General features: G+C 43.6%; 1 pseudogene across 1 annotated transcript in view; it reads left to right on the top strand.

The window, feature by feature from the left end:
- Window positions 1–19,777, top strand: part of LOC311122310 (signal-induced proliferation-associated 1-like protein 2) — a 132,849-nt pseudogene that overhangs the window by 73,000 nt on the left and 40,072 nt on the right. The window contains exon 3 of the transcript in view: window positions 8,260–8,551. The product of the transcript in view is annotated as a signal-induced proliferation-associated 1-like protein 2 (transcript). The remainder of the gene's footprint in view (window positions 1–8,259; window positions 8,552–19,777) is intronic.

Here is a 19,777-nt window from a genome sequence, read left to right as displayed (position 1 = left end):
CGCCAAAGTCAAGGATCGGTAGGATAGTCAGTTTTATGAGGGCATGTTTGGCAGCATGAGTGAAGGAGGCTTTGTTGCGAAATAGGAAGCCGATTCTAGATTTAACTTTGGATTGGAGATGCTTAATGTGAGTCTGGAAGGAGAGTTTACAGTCTAACCAGACACCTAGGTATTTGTAGTTGTCCACTCTAGGTCAGACCCGCCGAGAGTAGTGATTCTAGTCGGGTGGGCGGGTGCCAGCAGCGTTCGATTGAAGAGCATGCATTTAGTTTTACTAGTGTTTAAGAGCAGTTGGAGGTGTTGTATGGCATTGAAGCTCTTTTGGAGGATTGTTAACACAGTGTCCAACGAAGGGCCAGATATATACAAAATGGTGTCGTCTGCGTAGAGGTTGATCTGAGAGTCACCAGCAGCAAGAGCGACATCATTGATATACACGGAGAAAAGAGTCATCCCAAGAATTGAACCCTGTGGCACCCCCATAGAGACTGCCATAGGTCCAGACAACAGGCCCTCCGATTTGACACATTGAACTCTATCTAAGAAGTAGTTGGTGAACCAGGCGAGGCAGTCATTTGAGAAACCAAGGCTATTTAGTCTGCCAATAAGAATGCGGTGGTTGACAGAGTCGAAAGCATTGGCAAGGTCGATGAAGACGGCTGCACAGTACTGTCTATTATCGATCGCGGTTATAATGTCGTTTAGGACCTTGAGCGTGGCTGAGGTGCACCCATGACCAGCTCGGAAACCGGATTGCATAGCGGAGAAGGTACTGTGGGATTCAAAATGGTCGGTGATCTGTTTGTTAACTTGGCTTTCAAAAAAATCGAAAGGCAGGGCAGGATGGATATAGGTCTGTAACAGTTTTGATCTAGAGTGTCACCCCCTTTGAAGAGGGGGATGACCACGGCAGCTTTCCAATCTCTGGGGATCTCAGATGTGGGGGGGGGGGGGGGGGGGGCATGGGCAAGTTGCAGCGGAGGGTGCAGAGCTGGTAGCCGGGGTAGTGGTAGCCAGGTGGAAAGCATGGCCAGCCGTAGAAAAATGCTTGTTGAAATTCTCGATTATTGTAGATTTATCGGTGGTGATAGTGTTTCCTAGCCTCAGTGCAGTGGGCAGCTGGGAGGAGGTGCTCTTATTCTCCATGGACTTTACAGTGTCCCAAAACGTTTTGGAGTTAGTGCTACAGGATGCAAATTTCTGTTTGAAAAAGCTAGCCTTTGCTTTCCTAACTACTTGTGTATATTGGTTCCTAACTTCCCTGAAAAGTTGCATATCGCTGGGGCTATTCGATGCTAATGCAGTACGCCACAGGATGTTTTTGTGCTGGTCAAGGGCAGTCAAGTCTGAGGAGAACCAGGGGCTATATCTGTTCTTAGTTCTGAATTTTTTTAATGGGGCATGTTTATTTAAGATTGAGAGGAAAGCACTTATAAAGAACAACCAGGCATCCTCTACTGACGGAATGAGGTTAGTATCCATCCAGGATACCTGAGCCAGGTCAATTAGAAAGGCCTGCTTGCTAAAGTGTTTTAGGGAGCGTTTGACAGTGATGAGGGGTGGTCGTTTGACCGCGGACCCGTTACAGACGCAGGCAATAAGGCAGTGATCGCTGAGATCCTGGTTGAAGACATTGGAGGTGTATTTAGAGGGTAAGTTAGTCAGGATGATATCTATGAGGGTGCCCATGTTTACGGATTTAGGGTTGTACCTGGTAGGTTCGTTGATAATTTGTGTGAGATTGAGGGCATCTAGTTTGGATTGTAGGATGGCCGGGGTGTTAAGCATATCCCAGTTTAGGTCACCAAGCAGTACGAACTCTGAGGATAGATGGGGGGCAATCAATTCACATATGGTGTCCAGGGCACAGCTGGGGGCTGAGGGGTGTCTGTAGCAAGCGGCATCAGTGAGAGACTTTTTTCTGGAAAGGTGGATTTTTAGAAGTAGGAGCTCAAACTGTTTGGGCAACGCCACCCCCTTTGGCAGTTCTATCTAGACGGAAAATATTGTAGTTGTGGATGGACATTTCTTAATTTTTGGTGACCTTCCTAAGCCAGGATTCAGACACTGCTAGAACATCAGGGTTGGTGGAGTGTGCTAACGCAGTGAATAACTCAAACTTAGGAAGGAGGCTTCTGATATTTACGTGCAGAAAACCAAGGCTTTTACGGTTACAGAAGTCAACAAATGATAGCTCCTGGGGAGTAGGAGTGATACTGGGGGCTGCAGGGCCTGGGTTAACCTCTACATTACCAGAGGAACAGAGGAGGAGTAGAATAAGGATACGACTAAAGGCTTTAAGAACTGGTCTTCTAATGCGTTGGGTACAGAGAATAAAGGGGGCAGATTTCCGTGTGTTGTAGAATAGATTCAGGGCATTATATACAGACAAGGATATGGAAGGATATGAATACAGTGGAGGTAAACCTAAGCGTTGGGTAACAATGAAAGAGATAGCATCACTGGAGGCACCAATTGAGTCGGTCTCCGCATGTATGGGGGGTGGGACAAAGGAGCTATCTAACTATCTTGCGATGATCCAGTGTTAAAGGTCCAGTGATTTAGTGATTCCGGCAGAAAATCCGATGTTCTGGGTGAAAACCGCTGACGGTGGCTAATAGCAAGTAGCTAGTTAGCTGGCTGGCTAGTTTCAACTGGAGATTCTAGATAAAGGTGAGTAAATAATAGAATCCGTTCCACATTGAGTGAGGCGGGTTGCAGGAAAATATATTTAGTAGAAGGACGAAAAGTGTGATAAGGAAACATTTACGAAAAATACCAATAAATACAAAAAACTGGCTATTTACACGGACACACAACAAAGAACACGACCACACTACTATGCCATTTTGGAATCTAGGATACAGTAGTTAATCTGGAGAATGAGGTGTGGCAACATGGTTTGAGGGACGGAGTAGTTCATCTGGAAAATGAGCCGTGGCAACATGGTTTGAGGCACAGAGTTGTTGATCTGGATAATGAGGTGTTGCAACATGGTTTGAGGCACAGAGTAGTTAATCTAGTTAAACTATCCACTAGTTATACACACCACTAGTTATACACACATCACTAGTAATACACATCACTAGCTATACACACACCACTAGTTATACACACACTACTAGTTATACACACACCACTAGTTATACACACCACTAGTTATAAACACACCACTAGTTATACACACTCCACTAGTTATACACATCACTAGTTATACACACACCACTAGTTATACACACCACTAGTTATACACACCACTAGTTATAAACACACCACTAGTTATACACACACCACTAGTTATACACACCACTAGTTATACACACCACTAGTTATACACACTCCACTAGTTATACACATCACAAGTTATACACACACCACTAGTTATACACACACCACTAGTTATACACACACCACTAGTTATACACACACCACTAGTTATAAACACCGTAAGTCGCTCTGGTTAAGAGCGTCTGCTAAATGACTAAAATGTAAAATGTAAATGTAGTTATACACACACCACTAGTTATACACACCACTAGTTATACACACCACTAGTTATACACACTCCACTAGTTATACACATCACTAGTTATACACACACCACTAGTTATACACACACCACTAGTTATACACACACCACTAGTTATAAACACCACTAGTTATACACACACCACTAGTTATACACACCACTAGTTATACACACCACTAGATATACACACACCACTAGTTATACACACCACTAGTTATACACACACCACTAGTTATACACACCATTAGTTATACACAAACCATGAGTTATACACACCACTAGTTATACACACCACTAGTTATAGACACACCACTAGTTATACACACACCACTAGTTATTCACACCACTAGTTATACACACACCACTAGTTATACACACCACTAGTTATACACACACAACTAGTTATACACACCACCTGTTATACACACAACACTAGTTATACACACAACACTAGTTATACACACACCACTAGTTATACACACACCACTAGTTATAAACACCACTAATTATACACACACCACTAGTTGTACGCACCACTAGTTATACACACACCACTAGTTAGACACACCACTAGTAATACACACCACTAGTTATATACACCATTAGTTAAACACACACCACTAGTTATACACACCACTAGTTATAAACACACCACTAGTTATACACACCACTAGTTATACACACACTACTAGTTATACACACCACTAGTTATACACACACCACTAGTTATACACACACTACTAGTTATACACACCACTAGTTATACACACCACTAGTTACACACACACCACTAGTTATACACACATCACTAGTTATACACATACAACTAGTTATACACACCCATAGTTATACACACACCACTAGTTATACACACACCACTAGTTATACACATCACTAGATATACACACACCACTAGTTATACACAACACTAGCTATACACACACCACTAGTTATACACACACCACTAGTTATACACACACCACTAGTTATACACACCACTAGTTATACACACCACTAGTTATACACACACCACTAGTTATACACACCACTAGTTATAAACACACCACAAGTTATACACACACCACTAGTTATACACACCACTAGTTATACACACACCACTAGTTATACACACACCACTAGTTATACACACACCACTAGTTATACACACACCACTAGTTATACACACACCACCAGTTATACACACACCACTAGTTTTACACACCACTAGTTATACACACACCACTAGTTATACACACATCACTAGATATACACACACCACTAGTTATACACAACACTAGTTATACACACGCCACTAGTTATACACACAACACTAGTTATACAGATCACTAGTTATACACACACCACTAGTTATACACACCATTAGTTACACACACACCACTAGTTATACACACCACTATTTATACACACCACTAGTTATTAACACACCACTAGTTATACACACACCACTAGTTTTACACACACCACTAGTTTTACACACACCACTAGTTATATACACACCACTAGTTATACACACAACACTAGTTATACACACTCCACTAGTTATACTCACACCACTAGTTATACACAGACCACTAGTTATAAACACACCACTAGTTATACACATCCCTAGTTATACACACACCACTAGTTATACACACACGACTAGTAATACACACACCACTAGTTATACACACCACTAGTTATACTCACACCACTAGTTATACACACATCACTAGTAATACACATAACTAGCTATACACACACCACTAGTTATACACACACTACTAGTTATACACACACCACTAGTTATACACACCACTAGTTATAAACACACCACTAGTTATACACACTCCACTAGTTAAAGACATCACTAGTTATACACACACACCACTAGTTATACACACCACTAGTTATACACACACCACTAGTTATACACACACCACTAGTTATACACACACCACTAGTTATACACACCACTAGTTATACACACACCACTAGTTATACACACACCACTAGTTATACACACATCACTAGTTATACACACACCACTAGTTATACACACCATTAGTTATATACACACCACGAGTTATACACACCACTAGTTATACACACCACTAGTTATACACACACCACTAGTTATACACACACCACTAGTTATACACACACCACTAGTTGTACACACACCACTAGTTATACACACACCACTAGTTATACACACCACTAGTTTTACACACACCACTAGTTATACACACACCACTAGTTATATACACACCACTAGTTATATACACACCACTAGTTATACACACACCACTAGTTATACACACTCCACTAGTTATACTCACACCACTAGTTATACACACACCACTAGTTATACACTTACCACTAGTTATACACATCACTAGGTATACACACACCACTAGTTATACACACACCACTAGTTATACACACCACTAGTTATACTCACACCACTAGTTATACACATCACTAGTTATACACACCACTAGTTATACACACTCCACTAGTTATACTCACACCACTAGTTATACACACACCACCAGTTATACACATCACTAGTTATACACACACCACTAGTTATACACACCACTAGTTATACTCACACCACTAGTTATACACACCACTAGTTATACACACACCACTAGTTATACACACCACCAGTTATACACACACCACTAGTTATACACACCACTAGTTATACACACAACAGTAGTTATACACACACCACTAGTTATACACACCACTAGTTATACACACCACTAGTTATACACACACCACTAGTTATACACACCACTAGTTATACACACACCACTAGTTATACACACCACTAGTTATACACACCACTAGTTATACACACACCACTAGTTATACACACCACTAGTTATAAACACACCACTAGTTATACACACACCACTAGTTATACACACCACTAGTTATACACACACCACTAGTTATACACACCACCAGTTATACACACACCACTAGTTATACACACCACTAGTTATACACACAACACTAGTTATACACACACCACTAGTTATACACACACCACTAGTTATACACACACCACTAGTTATACACACACCACCAGTTATACACACACCACTAGTTATACACACCACTAGTTATACACACACCACTAGTTATACACACATCACTAGATATACACACACCACTAGTTATACTCAACACTAGTTATACACACGCCACTAGTTATACACACAACACTAGTTATACACATCACTAGTTATACACACACCACTAGTTATACACACCATTAGTTATACACACACCACTAGTTATAAACACCACTAATTATACACACACCACTAGTTGTACGCACCACTAGTTATACACACACCACTAGTTAGACACACCACTAGTAATACACACCACTAGTTATATACACCATTAGTTAAACACACACCACTAGTTATACACACCACTAGTTATAAACACACCACTAGTTATACACACCACCAGTTATACACACACCACTAGTTATACACACCACTAGTTATACACACACCACTAGTTATACACACACTACTAGTTATACACACCACTAGTTATACACACCACTAGTTATACACACCACTAGTTATACACACACCACTAGTTATACACACATCACTAGATATACACACACCACTAGTTATACTCAACACTAGTTATACACACGCCACTAGTTATACACACACCACTAGTTATACACATCACTAGTTATACACACACCACTAGTTATACACACTATTAGTTACATTAGTTACAGGTAGGTAAGGAGGAAGGAGGTAGGAAAGAAGGTAAGGAAGGAGGAAGGAGGGAGGGAAGGAGAGAGGGAGGAGGTAGGGAAGGAGGTAAGGAAGATGTAAGGAGGGAGGGAGGGAGGAGTTAGGGAAGGAGGGAGGGAGGAGGTAGGGAAGGAAGAAGAAGGGAGGGAGGAGGTAGGGAAGGAGGGAGGGAGGAGGTAGGGAAGGAGGAAGGAGGGATGGAGGAGGTAGGGAAGGAGGGAGGAGGGTGGGAGGAGGTAGGGAAAGACGGAAGTGGGAGGGAGGCGGTAGTGAAGGAGTAAGGAGGGAGGTGGGAGTTAGTTAGCTGATATAGATATAGAGGGGAATGTCTTCTCTTCCAGGGATCTAGATGCCCTTGACCTCTTTATGATGATCTCAGTCCAGTGAGACAGTCAGAAATGGAACAGTTGCTGTGTTGTTGTTATTGCCTTGAGCACGTTGCTAACCTCTGGGCTTCTCTCTCTCTTTTTCCCTCCCTCCCTCCCTCCCTCCCTCCCTCCCTCCCTCCCTCCCTTGAATTTCTGTTTGACATATTTTCTTCTTCTTCTTCTTCTTCTTCTTCTTCTCTCTCTCTCTCTCTCTCTCTCTCTCTCTCTCTCTCTCTCTCTCTCTCTCTCTCTCTCTCTCTGTCTCTCTCTCTCTCTCTCTCTCTCTGTCTCTCTGTCTCTCTCTCTCTCTGTCTCTCTCTCTCTCTCTGTCTCTCTGTCTCTCTCTCTCTCTGTGTCTCTGTCTCTCTGTCTCTCTGTCTCTCTCTCTCTCTCTCTCTTCTCTCTCTCTCTCTACTCTCTCTCTCTCTCTCTCTCTCTCTCTCTCTCTCTCTCTACTCTCTCTCTCTCTCTCTCTCTCTCCTCTCTCTCTATCTCTCTCTCTCTCTCTCTCTCTCTCTCTCTCTCTCTCTCTCTCTCTCTCTCTCTCTCTCTCTAGGGGCTGTTCTGAGCTCTACCGTATCCCCCATGGTAGAGTATAAGTTGGACAGTGAAGGGACACCATGTGAGTACAAGACCCCATTTAGACGAAACACCACCTGGCACAGGGTACCCACGCCAGCAGGTCAGCCCTCCCATCCCAACACCAACACCCCTGCCCGGGGTTCCCCCACCCAGGGACACCCCGACCGGGCAGACAGAGACAGGATTGGACAGCAGGTCCTCCAGCAGGGACAGACTGCTATCCCACGATCCACCTCCTTCGACAGAAAGCTGCCAGACGGATCCAGGTAAGGAACCACTGAGCTGAGCACCTGGATAAACCTTACATTGTGTTTCACTTGTTCTCTCTCTCTCTCTCTCTATCTCTAGGGGCTGTTCTGAGCTGTACTGTTTCGCTTAACTCTCTTTCCTTCTCTCTCTCTCTCTCCCTCTCTCCCTCTCTTCCTCTCTCCCTCTCTTTCTCTCCCTCTTTCTCTCTCTCTCTTGCTCTCTCTCTGTGTTTCGTTTAACTCCCTTTCCTTCTCTCTCTCTCTCTCTCTCTACTTCTCTCACAATTACTCTCTCTCTCTCTCTCTCACGATTTCAATCCCTCTCCCTCTCTCTCTCTCTCTCCCTCTCTCTCCCTCTCTCTCTGTCTCTCTCTCTCTCTCTCCCTCTCTGTGTTTCGTTTAACTGTCTTTCCTTCTCTCTCTCTCTACTTCTCTCACAATTACTCTCTCTCTCTATCACGATCTCAATCCCTCTCCTCTTTCTCTCTCTCTCGCTCTCTGTCTCTCTCCCTCTCTCTCTCCCTCCCTCTCTCTCTCTCATTCTCTCTCTCTCTCTCTCTGTGTGTGTTTCGTTTAACTCTCTTTTCTTCTCTCTCTCTACTTTTCTCACAATTACTCTCTCTCTCTCTCTCTCTCTCTCTCACGATCTCAATCCCTCTCCTTCTCCCTCTCTCTCTCTCTCTCTCTCTCTCTGTGTGTTTCGTTTAACTCTTTCCTTCTCGCTCTCTCTACTTCTCTCACAATTACTCTCTCTCTCTCTCTCTCTCTCTGTGTCTCTGTGTCTCTCTCTCTCTCTCTCTCTCTCTCTCTCTCTCTCTCTCTCTCTCTCTCTCTCTCTCTCTGTGTCTCTCTCTCTCTCTCCTCTCTCTGTCTCTCTCTCTCTCTGTCTCTCTCTCTCTCCTCTGTTTTCTGTTAGCTAAAGTGTCTGATTTAACCATAAAGTCTGAGGTGTGAGGCTCTAGATATTTGATGAACCCATGTTTGGATATTCAGGGGACAATGCTGTGATTCAGATTGCATGAGAAGAGAGGCTATTTTACACACTACACACAATTTTACACACTATGTCACAAGACCCAGGACTTCTAGTCTTCACTCATTTCAACAGATATTTAAGGCAAACTAGTCACTGAATCCTAGTCTTTTTCCACTCATTTAAAAAATACTCAGTGACCGATGTGAAGATATTTTTTTATGTAGCATTTGATTCCAATTATCTGTACAGGCATCTCCCTCCCTCCCTCCACAGTAATTTGTTCACATAATGAAACCCCCTGTGGTGATGATACATTTTCCTTAGTGCCATGTAGGAATAATGACAACTTCCTCTCCCCAATCACAGTCACCACCAGGGATGGCAGGCAGTTATATATGTCTCTTCTCCATAGCAAGAGGGAGGGGAGAAAGAAGGTGACAGACAGAAACACTGACAGGGCTGCTAATTATACATGAAACCAGGAGGGAACACTCTTCTCTTCTCTTGTCTTTTCTTCCTCTGGCCATAATACACATTATTATGCTGAAAGGGATGGAGAAAGTGGAGAGAGAGAGAGAGAGATAAAGTGAGAGCGAGAGAGAGATGGGGAATGTGGTGGGAGTTAAAGGAAAGATTCACCCATTTTGAATGTTAAATAATTTTTGTGCATATCTGAGCGATGTTCAATGGATTCCTGGGGTAATTTCATGTTTTCAAATCAAATTTTATTTGACACATGCTTCGTAAACAACAGGTGTAGACTAACAGTGAAATGCTGACTTATAGGCCCTTCCCAACAATACAGAGAGAAAGACAATAAATAATAGAAAATTAATAACACAAGGAATAAATCCACAATGAGTAACGATAACTTGGCTATATACACGGGGTACCAGTACGGAGTCGATGTGCAGGGGTACAAGGTACAGTAATTGAGGTAGATATGTACAGTACCAGTCAAAAGTTGACACACCTACTCAGGTTTGGACACGCCTACTCATTCAAGGGTTTTTCTTTATTTTTACTATTTTTTATATTGTAGAATAATAGTGAAGACATCAGAACTATGAATTAACACATATGGAATCATATAGTAACCAAAACAAAAAAAGTGTTAAACAAATCAAAACATATTTTATATTTGAGATTCTTCAAATACAGTGAGGGAAAAAAGTATTTGATCCCCTGCTGATTTTGTATGTTTGCCCACGAAATTATCAGTCTATAATTTTAATGGTAGGTTAATTTGAACAGTGAGAGACAGAATAACAACAAAAAATCCAGAAAAACGCATGTAAAAAATTGTATAAATTGATTTGCGTTTTAATGAGGGAAATAAGTATTTGACCCCCTCTCAATCAGAAAGATTTCTCGTTCCCAGGTGTCTTTTATACAGGTAACGAGCTGAGATTAGGAGCACACTCTTAAAGGGAGTGCTCCTAATCTTAGTTTGTTACCTGTATAAAAGACATCTGTCCACAGAAGATGTCAAACTGCCAAACATGCCCTCGTAAAACTGACTATCCTACCGATCCTTGACTTCGGCGATGTCATTTACAAAATAGCCTCCAACACTCTACTCAGCAAATTGGATGTAGTCTATCACAGTGCCATCCGTTTTGTCACCAAAGCCCATATACTACCCACCATTGTGACATGTACGCTCTCGTTGGCTGGCCCTTACTACATATTAGTCGCCAAACCCACTGGCTCCAGGCCATCTATAAATCACTGCTAGGCAAATCCCTGTCTTATCTTAGCTCACTGGTCACCATAGCAACACCTACCCGTAGTATGCGCTCCAGCAGGTATATCTCACTGGTCATCCCCAAAGCCAACACCTCCTTTGGCCGCCATTCCTTCCAGTTCTCTGCTGCCAATGACTGGAATGAACTGCAAAAATCTCTGAAGCTGGAGACTCTTATCTCCCTCACTAACTTTAAGCGTCAGTTGTCAGAGCAGCTTCCGATCACTGCACCTGTACACAGCCCATCTGAAATTAGCCCACCCAACTACCTCATCCCTATATTGTTATTTATTTTGCTCATTTACACCCCAGTATCTCTATTTGCACATCATCTTTTGCACATCTATCATTCCAGTGTTAATACGAAATTGTAACTATTTTGCGCTATGGCCTATTTATTGCCTTACTTCCATAACTTAAACATTTTTGACTTTATGTTTTGTTTTACCCCATATGTAACTCTGTGTTGTTGTTTTTATCGCACTGCTTTGCTTTATCTTGGCCAGGTCGCAGTTGTAAATGAGAACTTGTTCTCAACTGGCTTACCTGGTTAAATAAAGGTAAAAGAAAAAGAAAAAAAAGAAGCAGTCAAATCAATCAGATTCCAAACTCTCCACCATGGCCAAGACCAAAGAGCTCTCCAAGGATGTCAGGGACAAGATTGTAGACCTACACAAGGCTGGAATGGGCTACAAGACCATCACCAAGCAGCTTGGTGAGAAGGTGACAACAGTTGGTGCGATTATTCGCAAATGGAAGAAACACAAAAGACCTGTCATTCTCCTTCGGCCTGGGGCTCCATGCAAGATCTCACCTTGTGGAGTTGCATGAAACCGTGAGGAATCAGCCCAGAACTACACGGGAGGATCTTGTTAATGATCTCCAGGCAGCTGGGACCATAGTCACCAAGAAAACAATTGGTAACACACTACGCCGTGAAGGACTGAAATCCTGCAGCGCCCGCAAGGTCCCCCTGCTCAAGAAAGCACATATACAGGCCCGTCTGAAATTTGCCAATGAACATCTGAATGATTCAGAGGAGAACTGGGTGAAAGTATTGTGGTCAGATGAGACCAAAATCGAGCTCTTTGGCATCAACTCAACTTGCTGTGTTTGGAGGAGGAGGAATGCTGCTTATGACCCCAAGAACACCATCCCCACCGTCAAACATGGAGGTGGAAACATTATGCTTTGGGGGTGTTTTTCTGCTAAGGAGACAGGACAACTTCCTTGCATCAAAGGGACGATGGACGGGGCCATTTACCGTCAAATCTTGGGTGAGAACCTCCTTCCCTCAGCCAGGGCATTGAAAATGGGTCGTGGATGGGTATTCCAGCATGACAATGACCCAAAACACACGGCCAAGGCAACAAAGGAGTGGCTCAAGAAGAAGTACATTCAGGTCCTGGAGTGGCCTAGCCAGTCTCCAGACCTTAATCCCATAGAAAATCAGTGGAGGGAGCTGAAGGTTCGAGTTGCCAAACGTCAGCCTCGAAATCTTAATGACTTGGAGAAGCTCTGCAAAGAGGAGTGGAACAAAATCCCTCCTGAGATGTGTGCAAACCTGGTGGCCAACTACAAGAAACGTCTGACCTCTGTGATTGCCAACAAGGGTTTTGCCACCAAGTACTAAGTCATGTTTTGCAGAGGGGTCAAATACTTATTTCCCTCATTAAAACGCAAATCAATTTATAACATTTTTGACATTAGATTTTTCTGGATTTTTTGTTTGTTATTCTGTCTCTCACTGTTCAAATAAACCTACCATTAAAATTATAGACGGATCATGTCTTTGTCAGTGGGCAAACGTACAAAATCAGCAGGGGATCAAATACTGTTCCCCCTGGCTGTATGTACCCCAACCACCAAAATACACAGTCAGCAAGATGAGCGTTAAATGATGAAAACATCAGTAGCCTAAACATCACTATAAGTACCAAGTAGCCTTGATAAATAATGTAAATCAGCACAAAAGCCATAATGGCATTATAATGAATGTGTCAGTATGACAGCAGTTTACATTGTGTGGATGGATCAGGACAATGGCGTCAGTTGGATTTCAGTTATCCGTTTTCCCTTAACAGTTGACGCAAATATTTCATAACATTCACTTGCTTGACACACTTTGACCCTTTGTTTGGTTGTAGTGGGTAATAAGCTCCAGTTTTCTCTTTGTGTTCCCATTGTCTTGTCATTCTTCAGCTCGGTAGTGGAGCACAACTGCTGTTTTTCTCAGAGGGAGGGAGCTCCCATCTCACTTTGTTTATGGTGCCAGCAAGGCTTGTTTTCTTTGCAATCAACTTGTTCTCCAATGACAGTGAAGTGGAGAAGTTGTCCATGGTGACGTTTCTCCCCTTACCAACGTAAGGTTCCCACAAGTCTCATCACCACATTCTCCAGTCTCATCACAACATTCTCCAATCTCATCACCACATTCTCCAGCCTCATCACCACATTCTCCAGCCTCATCACCACATTCTCCAGCCTCATCACCACATTCTCCAGCCTCAACACCACATTCTCCAGCCTCATCACCACATTCTCCAGCCTCATCACCACATTCTCCAGCCTCATCACCACATTCTCCAGCCTCATCACCACATTCTCCAGTCTCATCAGAGCAGGCCCTACTGTTGGGAGAAGGAGCGGAGCAGGCCCTACTGTTGGAAGAAGGAGCGGAGCAGGCCCTACTGTTGGAAGAAGGACAGGCAAAGGAGGAAAACCATTCAATAAAATGACATGGTCCTGCTCCATACATTAGTACTACAATGGTCCTGTCCATACATTAGACCTATAATGGTCCTGTCCATACAGTAGTCCTACAATGGTCCACCTCTGGCCTGCTGGCCCCCCTACCTCTGCGGAAGCACAGTTCCTGCTCAGCCCAGTCAAAACTGTTCGCTGCTCTGGCACCCCAATGGTGGAACAAGCTCCCTCTCTCACCACCTTCCGGAGACACTTTAAACCCCATCTCTTTAAGGAATACCTGGGATAGGATAAAGTAATCCTTCTACCCCCCCTTACCCCCCCCCCCCCCCCCCAGAAAAAGAGAACAAATAAATAACAAATATTGTAAAGTGGTTATCCCGCTGGCTATAAGGTGAATGCACCAATTTGTAAGTCGCTCTGGAAAAGAGCGTCTGCTAAATGACGTAAATGTAAATGTAAATGTCCTGCTCCATACATTAGTCCTACAATGGTCCTGCTCCATACAGTAGTCATACAATGGTCCTGTCCATACAGTAGTCCTACAATGGTCCTGCTCCATACTTTAGTCCTACAATGATCCAGCTCCATACAGTAAACCTACAATGGTCCTGCTCCATACAATAGTCCTACAATTTTCCTGCTCCATACATTAGTCCTACAATGGTCCTGTCCATATAGTAGTCCTACAATGGTCCTGTCCATACAGTAGTCCTACAATGGTCCTGTCCATACAGTAGTCCAACAATGGTCCTGTCCATACAGTAGTCCAACAATGGTCCTACTCCATACAGTAGTCCTACAATGGTCCTGTCCATACATTAGTCCTACAATGGTCCTGTCCTTACAGTAGTCCTACAATGGTCCTGCTCCATACAATAGTCCTACAATGGTCCTGCTCCATACATTAGTCCTACAATGGTCCTGCTCCATACAATAGTCCTACAATAGTCCTGCTCCATACATTAGTCCTACAATGGTCCTGTCCATACAGTAGTCCTACAATGGTCCTGCTCCATAGAGTAGTCCTACAATGGTCCTGTCCATACAGTAGTCCTACAATGGTCCTGCTCCATACTTTAGTCCTACAATGGTCCTGCTCCCTACAGTAGTCCTACAATGGTCCTGCTCCATACAATAGTCCTACAATGGTCCTGTCCATACAGTAGTCCTGCAATGGTCCTGCTCCATACATTGGTCCTACAATGGTCCTGCTCCATACAGTAGTCCTTCAATGGTCCTGTCCATACAGTAGTCCTACAAAGGTCCTGCTGCATACAGTAGTCCTACAATATTCCTGTCCATACTGTAGTCCTACAATGGTCCTGCTCCATAAATTAGTCCTACAATGGTCCTGTCCATACAGTAGTCCTGCAATGGTCCTGCTCCATACATTGGTCCTACAATGGTCCTGCTCCATACAGTAGTCATTCAATGGTCCTGTCCATACAGTAGTCCTACAAAGGTCCTGCTGCATACAGTAGTCCTACAATATTCCTGTCCATACTGTAGTCCTACAATGGTCCTGTCAATACAGTAGTCCTACAATGGTCCTGCTCCATACTGTAGTCCTACAATGGTCCTGTCAATACAGTAGTCCTAAAATGGTCCTATCCATACAGTAGTCCTACAATGGTCCTGTCCATACAGTAGTCCTACAATGGTCCTGCTCCATACAGTAGTCCTACAATGGTCCTGCTCCATACAGTAGTCCTACAATGGTCCTGTCATACAGTAGTCCTACAATGGTCCTGCTCCATACGGTAATCCTACAATGGTCCTGCTCCATACAGTAGTCCTACAATGGTCCTGCTCCATACAGTAGTCCTACAATGGTCCTGTCATACAGTAGTCCTACAATGGTCCTGCTCCATACAGTAGTCCTACAATGGTCCTGTCCATACAGTAGTCCTACAATTTTCCTGCTCCATACATTAGTCCTACAATGGCCCTGTCCATACAGTAGTCCTACAATGGTCCTGCTCCATACAGTAGTCCTACAATGGTCCTGTCCATACAGTAGTCCTACAAAGGTCCTGCTCCATACTTTAGTCCTACAATGGTCCTGCTCCATATAGTAGTCCTACAATGGTCCTGTCCTTACAGTAGTCCTGTAATGGTCCTGCTCCATACAATAGTCCTACAATGGTCCTGTCTATGCAGTAGTCCTACAATGGTCCTGCTCCATACAGTAGTCCTACAATGGTCCTGTCATACAGTAGTCCTACAATGGTCCTGCTCCATACAGTAGTCCTACAATGGTCCTGTCCATACAGTAGTCCTACAAAGGTCCTGCTCCATACTTTAGTCCTACAATGGTCCTGCTCCCTACAGTATTCCTACAATTGTCCTGCTCCATACAATAGTCCTACAATGGTCCTACCCCATACATTAGTCCTACAATGGTCCTGTCCATACAGTAGTCCTACAATATTCCTGTCCATACTGTAGTCCTACAATGGTCCTGTCCATACAGTAGTCCTACAATGGTCCTGCTCCATATAGTAGTCCTACAATGGCCCTGCTCCATACAGTAGTCCTACAATGGTCCTGTCCATACAGTAGTCCTACAATGGTCCTGCTCCATATAGTAGTCCTACAATGGTCCTGTCCATACAGTTGTCCTACAATGGCCCTGTCCATACAGTGGTCCTACAATGGTCCTGCTCCATACTTTAGTCCTACAATGGTCCTGCTCCCTACAGTAGTCCTACAATGGTCCTGCTCCATACAATAGTCCTATAATGGTCCTGCTCCATACAGTAGTCCTACAATGGTCCTGCTCTATACAGTAGTCCTACAATGGTCCTGCTCCATACAATAGTCATACAATGGTCCTGCTCCATACATTGGTCCTACAATGGTCCTGCTCCATACAGTAGTCAAACAATGGTCCTGCTCCATACAGTAGTCCTACAATGAATAATAATAATAATAATATAATAATAATAATATAATAATAATAATAATAATAATAATAATAATATGGTCCTGCTCCATACAGTAGTCCTACAATGGTCCTGTCCATACAGTAGTCCTACAATGGTCCTGCTCCATACAGTAGTCCTACAATGGTCCTGTCCATACAGTAGTCCTACAATGGTCTTGCTCCATACAGTAGTCCTACAATGGTCCTGCTCCATACATTAGTCCTACAATGGTCCTGCTCCCTACAGTAGTCCTACAATGGTCCTGCTCCATACAGTAGTCCTACAATGGTCCTGCTCCATACAGTAGTCCTACAATGGTCCTGTCCATACAGTAGTCCTACAAAGGTCCTGCTCCATATTTTAGTCCTATAATGGTCCTGATCCATACAGTACTCCTACAATGGTCCTGCTCCATGCAGTAGTAATACAATGGTCCTGCTCCATACAATAGTCCTACAATTTTCCTGCTCCATATATTAATCCTACAATGGTCCTGTCCATACAGTAGTCCTACAATGTCCCTGCTCCATACAGTAGTCATACAATGGTCCTGCTCCATACAGTAGTCCTACAATGGTCCTGTCCATACAGTAGTCCTACAAAGGTCCTGTCCATACTGTAGTCCTACAATGGTCCTGTCTATACAGTAGTCCTACAATGGTCCTGTCCATACAGTAGTCCTACAATGGTCCTGTCCATACAGTAGTCCTACAATGGTCCTTCTCCATACAGTAGTCCTACAATGGTCCTGCTCCATACAATAGTCCTACAATGGTCCTGCCCGATATATTAGTCCTACAATGGTCCTGTCCATACATTAGTCATATAATGGTCCTGCTCCATACAGTAGTCATACAATGGTCCTGTCCATACAGTAGTCCTACAATGGTCCTGTCCATAAAGTAGTTCTGCAATGGTCCTGCTCCATACAGTAGTCCTACAATGGTCCTGTTCCATACAATAGTCATACAATGGTCCTGCTCCATACATTGGTACTACAACGGCCCTGCTCCATACAGCAGTCCTACCATGGTCCTGTCCATACAGTAGTCCTACAATGGTCCTGTCCATACAGTAGTCCTACAATGGTCCTGCTCCATACAGTAGTCCTACAATGGTCCTGCTCCATACAATAGTCATACAATGGTCCTGCTCCATACATTGGTCCTACACCGGCCCTGCTCCATACAGTAGTCAAACAATGGTCCTGCTCCATACAGTAGTCCTACAGTGGTCCTGCTCCATACTGTAGTCCTACAATGGTCCTGTCCATACAGTAGTCCTACAATGGTCCTGCTCCATACTTTAGTCCTACAATGGTCCTGCTCCCTACAGTAGTCCTACAGAGGTCCTGCTCCATACAATAGTCCTACAATGGTCCTGCTCCATACAACAGTCCTACAATGGTCCTGTCCATACAGTAGTCCTACAATGGTACTGTCCATATAGTAGTCCTACAATGGTCCTATCCATACAGTAGTCCTACAATGGTCCAGTCCATACAGTATCCCTACAATGGTCCTGTCCATACAGTAGTCCTGCAATGGTCCTGTCCATACAGTATTCCTACAATGGTCCTGCTCCATATAGTAGTTCTACAATGGTCCTGTCCATACAGTAGTCCTACAATGGTCCTGCTCCATACTTTAGTCCTACAATGGTCCTTCTCCCTAAAGTAGTCCTACAATGGTCCTGCTCCATACAATAGTCCTACAATGGTCCTGCTCCATACATCAGTCCTACAATGGTCCTGTCCATACAGTAGTCCTACAATGGTCCTGCTCCATACAGTAGTCCTACAATGGTCCTGCTCCATACAATAGTCCTACAATGGTCCTGCTCCATACAATAGTCCTACAATGGTCCTGCTCCATACAATAGTCGTACAATGGTCCTGTCCATACAGTAGTCCTACAATGGTCCTGCTCCATACTTTAGTCCTACTATGGTCCTTCTCCCTACAGTAGTCCTACAATGGTCCTGCTCCATACAATAGTCCTACAATGGTCCTACCCCATACATTAGTCCTACAATGGTCCTGTCCATACAGTAGTCCTACAATGGCCCTGCTCTATACAGTAGTCCTACAATGGTCCTGCTCCATACAATAGTCCTACAATGGTCCTGCCCCATAAATTAGTCCTACAAGTGTCCTGTCCATACAGTAGTCCTATAATGGTCCTGCTCCATACAGTAGTCCTACAATGGTCCTGTCCATACAGTAGTCCTAAAATGGTCCTGCTCCATACTGTAGTCCTACAATGGTCCTGCTCCCTACAGTAGTCCTACAATGGTCCTGCTCCATACAACAGTCCTACAATGGCCCTGCTCCATACAGTAGTCCTACAATGGCCCTGTCCATACTGTAGTCCTACAATGGTCCTGTCCATACAGTAGTCCTACAATGGTCCTGTCCATACAGTAGTCCTACAATGGTCCTATCCATACAGTAGTCCTACAATGGTCCTGTCCATACAGTATTCCTAAAATGGTCCTGTCCGTACAGTAGTCCTACAATGGTCCTGTCCATACATTATTCCTACAATGGTCCTGCTCCATATAGTAGTCCTACAATGGTCCTGTCCATACAGTAGTCCTACAATGGTCCTGTCCATACAGTAGTCCTACAATGGTCCTATCCATACAGTTGTCCTACAATGGTCCTGTCCATACAGTATTCCTACAATGGTCCTGTCCATACAGTAGTCCTGCAATGGTCCTGTCCATACAGTATTCCTACAATGGTCCTGCTCCATACATTAGTCCTACAATGGTCCTGTCCATACAGTAGTCCTACAATGGTCCTGCTCCATACAGTAGTCCTACAATGGTCCTGCTCCATACAATAGTCCTACAATGGTCCTGTCCATACAGTAGTCCTACAA

The sequence above is a fragment of the Coregonus lavaretus genome (assembly GCF_964263955.1).
Source record: "Coregonus lavaretus genome assembly, contig: HAP1_SCAFFOLD_1195, whole genome shotgun sequence".
NCBI classification, from domain to species: domain Eukaryota; kingdom Metazoa; phylum Chordata; class Actinopteri; order Salmoniformes; family Salmonidae; genus Coregonus; species Coregonus lavaretus.
Note: the sequence above shows the minus strand (reverse complement) of the source record. Positions and strands in the feature narration are given on the sequence as shown.